This window comes from Podarcis tiliguerta (genome assembly GCF_965153285.1).
Source record: "Podarcis tiliguerta genome assembly, chromosome: 12".
NCBI lineage: Eukaryota > Metazoa > Chordata > Lepidosauria > Squamata > Lacertidae > Podarcis > Podarcis tiliguerta.
In genome coordinates, this window is record NC_139545.1 from 41975719 (window position 1) to 41982065 (window position 6347).

General features: G+C 41.9%; 1 long non-coding RNA gene across 1 annotated transcript; it reads right to left on the minus strand.

Moving 5' to 3' along the window:
* Positions 1-323: 323 nt before the first annotated feature.
* Positions 324-2876, minus strand: LOC310660712. The gene is made up of 3 exons (XR_014503619.1): positions 2763-2876; positions 1499-1600; positions 324-400 (listed from the first exon to the last, which is right to left on the minus strand). It is a non-coding gene; the product is annotated as an uncharacterized lncRNA (long non-coding RNA).
* Between the last annotated feature and the right edge of the window lie 3471 nt (positions 2877-6347).

The window sequence follows — 6347 nt, forward strand, 5'->3', positions numbered from 1 at the left end:
TGAGATATATGATGACGCTAGTCAGTCCAATAAATATCTGGGGGAGGCCAATGATGCCAGCCTAAAGCAATGTAATTCTACATACACATCAATTTATTTTGAATTAGTCCCAAATTCCAGTCCAATCTTAACTTTGCTGAATAAACTTAGCAATTACCAACTTCAGAATCTCTACAATATCTCAGTGCAAGGAATTCCTCCAGGGCAGTAAATCGTTCAATACCTTCCAGGCTGTCAAAAAGTACAACACTTAAGTAATAGCATTTCAAGTTTTCCTGGCATAATTATTTTTGATGCCCCCACCTTTCAAATACCAGTTTTATCCCCAGTGCAAGCTTTCTGAACATCTCTTGAGTGTTCAGACATATGATGGCATTCAACTTAGCTTCATGGAATTCCTCTGAAACAGAAGAAACAATATTCTTAATTTAGGACACATCATTCAATGAGGCATGTTGCAGACATTCACAAAGGGATGATAGAAGTATCTTTTTAAAAAATGCTTCTTCTCTCAGGATAATACAGCATGGTAGGGAACAATGTGAGAACTCAGTTTCTTTTCACTATTCCCTTGGCCACAATAATGAGTGTGTGTTTGATAGATGTTCAACTCCATGAAACAGAATAGGGAGTGAGATTATGATGATAGCCTTACCTAAAACAAGTGATATTTTTAAACAACCCAGTCTTAAACATGTTAATTCCCAAGGAGTTCAATGGCAAATAACTTCCTGTTCAATGTACTTAGGACTACAACCTAAATACAGGAAGCTATTATATTCTGCCATGCATTAATTTAAGCAGGGTTGGGAAAGGTTTCCCTCCAGTTGTCATTGTGTTTCTACTCCCATTATTCCTAACCTTTTGACCTGGAGGTGATGGGAGCTGGAATTCAACATCTGGAGGATGGCAGGTCCACCATTCCTGAATGTGAGTGGAGCCTCATAAGATAAGAGTAAGACCAATAGAATCATAGAGTTGGATGGGACAGATGCAGTCAACTGTATATCCTGTCTTCACTTAGGTTCCAACACTGAAAATGGCAATGTCATGGGTTTCCCCAAAACCCCACAAAAGTGGTAGACTCAAACTTCAGACTTTCTTTGGAGATGCTGTACTCGTTGAGCCACTGAAGCTATTAAGAAAACAACAGGCCTTTGCAGGTCCAAACAGTAGTATCACCTCATGGTCTCATGACCTGTTTCTCTTAAGACTGGCCACTGCCCTTTCCTATTTCCACAAAGCACTTGAGATATGTACCTCACAGAATCCATTTCTCTTTCTATCCCCGCTCTTCCTGACCTGTTCTCTTCCTGGTTCTTTGGTCTACTAGCTCCACTACATTTCTCTCAACACCTGCTATACCTGTCTGGAACTTCTTTTTGGAACTGACCCCCCAGCTTTCCCCTCTGACATGGTTTTGGTTTGTCCTTCAGTTAGATACCTCAACCCAACCTTCACTAGAAAAGGCCCAACCCTTCAGAGAAGTAGATCTTACCTTCTGCTCCAAGGAAGACAGAAGACATGCCCAGCATAATACATGATATCTGTGATACTGTAGCAGGGATGATATAGGAACCACTTGACTGTGTCGGCGTACCTGAGACACATGTGCCAGAAACAGATTGTGCCAATTATTGCTCAGTTCAATCAACATTGTTCAAATGCCAGGATATCTTAATGCACATAATGAATATCAACATCCCAGTGTTGACTCTGCTCATAATACAAACTTCGAGTACCAGTTACAGGGAGCAGAGATGTTGGCAATTGCCACAGCTTTTTGAGAAAGGCCATAACAATAGTGCATATACTTTGTATGTGTGATGTCCCAGGTTGAATCCCTTTGCCTCTTTGCTGGGAAAAGACTCTTGCCTGAAAGACTTGCCAGTCAGTGGAGACATTACTGAGCTAGATGGCAGCCCTGTTCAGGGAAGTTTTTCATATGTGACATTTTAGTGTATTTTTCATCTTTGTTGGAAGCCGCCCAGAGTGGCTGGGGAAACCCAGCCAGATGGGCGGGGTACAAATAATAAATTATTATTATTATTATTATTATTATAGATGGATCAGTGGTTTGGCTTGGTATAAGGCAGTTTTCTTTGTTCAACCTGTTTTGTTGAACTCTTCCCCCAGGAAAGATCCTGTTCTCTTTTCTCCTTTAGAAAACTGTTTAAAATGTTATTAGGCTTTGCAATGAGCTGGTGACTTACATTTTAATGCTGATTTTACACTGACATTTGAGAGGTTTGTGAATTGTCTTGTGACAGAAAGTTGGGTTATAAATAAAAATAAAATCAATAAATTAGACCATAGTGTTATATATTCTCTGGAAATGTAAGCCATGCATATATTCTGGATGAGTTTTTGTCCATTATATTTTGGCGTATCTCAAAAAGTTCATTTGTAATCACTTTTATCCAAGGCCTTAAAATGAAGGATTTTGAACAGATTACAAAAAAATGAAAGAATATGGGTTTGTCTCGTACGTACAGTATTTATGTTGAAGGCTGGCCAGTGATATACCAATGTGATGCCAAATTGATATCTAATCTAAGATGATAAGGTTGTGGCATTTAGTTTTTAAAAGGTCAGGGGTATCCTGGAGATACAGATCTGGAGACAGTTAATGTAAGTCAATGCCTAGTAGAATGAAAACTTTTGAAAAAGAAAACCATCTCTTGGAAGAGGCACCACCTAGTTAAAATAACGTTTTTTAATGGCATCATTTTTTAACCTGCCAATGACCATCTAAAATGTACCGGAGGGATGGGGAAGCTGTGGCCCTCCAGATGTTGTTGGACCCCAACTTTCATCAGTCTCAGACAGCATAGCCATGGTTAAGGATGATAGGACTCGTAGGTACACCACCAGATGCCCAGATGCCTGCACTGGCTCCCGGTGGAGTACAGGATCAGGTTTAAGGTGCTGGTTTTAACCTTTAAAGCCCTATACGGCTAGGACCCTCGTACCTACAGGACCGCCTCTCCTGGTATGCCCCACAGAGAAACTTGCGGTCTTCAAATAAAAACATCTTGAAGGTCCCAGGCCACAGAGAAGTTAGGCTGGCCTCAACTAGAGCCAGGGCTTTTTCGGCCGTGGCTCCGATCTGGTGGAACACACTGTCACAAGAGACCAGGGCCCTGCAGGACTTGACATCTTTCCGCAGGGCCTGCAAGACAGAGCTGTTCCACCAGGCCTTTGGCCAGGGCACAGCCTGACTCCCTCCCTCGGCAATCTTCGCGGAGCTCTGGCCCAATGATTGCCAGTAGCTTGAATTAATTAATTTTATAATGAATGATTTTAGAGTGTTGCTTGTGCTGTACTTTTGTACTGTTTTATTGTTGTTAGCTGCCCTGAGCCCGGCTTCGGCTGGGGAGGGCGGGATATAAATAATTTTTTTATATTATTATTATTATTATTAGATTCATTCCTGTAATGAAAAACCCAGAGCTTAGTCCCCCCCCCCCCTGAACAAAGCCAGTAACTGCTAGTAATCAGTGGGGGTGTTGGCTTGCAGGAGTTCCACATGCATGGCATTTTGTGCAGATACTTGTTCTCTAGCACAGTATCTGACACCTGCTGCAAATTTGGGAGGTTGTTTCATTTAAATGCAAAAGCAAATGTCTACATCCACCCACACCCATGATCATGCAAGTATGCTTTGAAAGCAGGTACCAAGTTGCTCTAACACGAAGCCTCACTGCAAGAAGCCAAGTTACAGGGAACCAGGCAGAGGGCCTTCTCGGTAGTGGCGCCCTCCCTGTGGAACGCCCTCCCACCAGATGTCAAAGAGAACAACAACTACCAGGTTTTTAGAAGACATTTGGAGGCAGCCCTGTTTAGGGAAGCTTTTAATGTTTGGTGTATTACAGTGTTTTAATTTTTTTTTGGAAGCCACCCAGAGTGGCTGGGGAAGCCCAGTCAGATGGGCGGGGTGTATATATATACATATACATACATACATATATATATATATATATATATATATATATATATATATATATATATATTGTATTCCAATGCCCACATGGATATTCTGCACAACAGAACTCCCCCTTTCACTTCAGTAAAAGAGTAAGCTTTGCCAAAGATTATTCAAAAAAAGAGAAGTGAATTGATAAAACCTTACCATTAGAGCAATACTATGTGTTCATCAAAGCTCTAGCGCTGTATTACTGAATTGGGGAGAATGTTTTAAAAGACACTTGGGTTTAGCAATGGGAGTTACATGCTTTATAAAGTGACTGTTCATGGCTTTGATCATATTGCTCGCCCCAGATCTGACTATTATCCATCTGTCCATGGACTCCCTCTTGCTTCACGTCAAGACAGTCCAAATTATGAAAAAGAAAGCAACACAAATAGCAAGTTTGGAAGGAAGCAGGCATACCAAACAATGTTATGGATAATAGGCTTGCATAAAAGTGATTTATTTGCAGATTTAGATTGGATAAAGGATTGGGATTGGATGACCAGACATCATCATCATTACAGTAATCATCATCCAATTAAATTATAAACATGTCATTTGTTGCTAAACAAGACCAATCCCTAGTCAGCAGATGGATTAACATTAGAATTTTTTTGTTGAGACTCATGAAGCGCATCAGGAACAGACAATTATTAGTGTACTTTCAGAGTTTCCTGTCAGAATATCTAATAGACAAAAAAAAAGTTGCTATCGTGGGAGAATAATTATTTCGTAGGAAATTAAATTTCTGAGAAGCACTTCCATATCATTACACTTGTCATCCCTGGCTCATCATCACCTGCAAAGCACCCCATCTTCATTCATTCTTCTGAGCTGTGAGAATTAATAGATGGGTGTGGTGTTGAACATTTGCATTCAGAATCAGTAGTGCCTTCAGGAGTCCAGGCAGGAGTCTAGGAGGACCATTTAGCAGAATGGGCGAAATCCATTTCTCCAAATTCAGCAAGGCTGGCTTACCGTATTTTGAAATAAGTGAAGCAATATACACAGTTCTATCTAACGATGGGACTCCCATAACACAATTACCTCCAGAGGCTAAAATTACCTTGCTGCACAAATCTAAAATTATCTAGCTGTACCACTGCTCAGAGTGCCAGTGCTCCTGATGATGTTTTAAATATTACATGGAAGACCAATGGTAGGTCGTGTGGCTGATGTTAAATTAATCAGGGAGAAATGGAAGGGTAGAAAGATACGCAGTGTTGATATCAGGCTCCCCCTCGCCTTAAAGACGTAGTCATCCTAACCACCTAGGAGCCTTGGTAGAAAGGCAGTATATAAATGCAATAGATAAATAGTCTCAACTTGACTCCCAAGAATCAATTAGGTGCATAGCTGTCAACCTTCCCTTATTTGGCAGGAAAGTCCCTTATCCCAGCGCCGTGTCCCGCTGCTGTCCCTTATTGATGGTGTCCCTTAAATTTCCCAGGTTTCAAAGGAAGCAGCTCTTCTCCCTCCCTCCCTGCCGGCCAGGGAGGAGGGAGGCTCCAACTGTGTTGCTTGGCTGCGTTGCTCACCCAATAAGGAGTCTAAGAATGACTGGCGGGGTGGAGTTTGTATGCCTTGTGCCGATCAAATCGGCCGCCTTGCCTGGGGACTCGCCTTTGCTCAGCGCTTCCCAGCGGAGAGGTGACGGTGGTTTTCCTTCCTGCATCCCCTTTGCTGGGTTGCTGCGCTGTGGGAACCACCCCTTGAGGCTTCGTTTGGCTGCTGGCTGGGCTTTCTGCCTTTGGCTCGGAGGGGCTCAGAAGTTGAACATACCTGTGCTCGCAAAATCCCTTATTTTGGCTGCTGATCCCTTATTTACGAGGCTGGTGGTCCCTTATTTTCAAATCTGTAAATTGACAGCTATGATTATGTGATCCAGACTTCAGGCAATTTTTCGATGTCATCCTATTTCTACAAAGTGGCTTTTACTTGTCATTTTGGTGTGCATATGGTTCCCCCTGGTAGGGCCTGGGATTTATGGTGCCCTGGAGATGAAAGCTATCAGGTGCCCCCAAATGGCTGGGTTAGGGGAGGGGCACAATCAGGAAATGTTCTAGCTATGCAAACATAACAGATAAAGAACATGGAAGAGACATCCATGTGAAGTGTGAAAGTTTGTGTTTAGATTAGTCTGTCTAAGACATGACTCACAACCTTCAGAGGACCCAAACCTAGAAAGCCATTGTTTGCACATATTCTCTAGAAATAAGTATGCATACAAAATTGCATGTATGTTCTGGCATAAAATGAATAGACTTTGGGGTCTGCACTTGCACTGTCTCTGTCTAAGAGCAATGACAGAGATTGTTCAAAAACAAGGTGGAACGATATCTCTACACTACAAATGCAGATAGGTTTTACACCA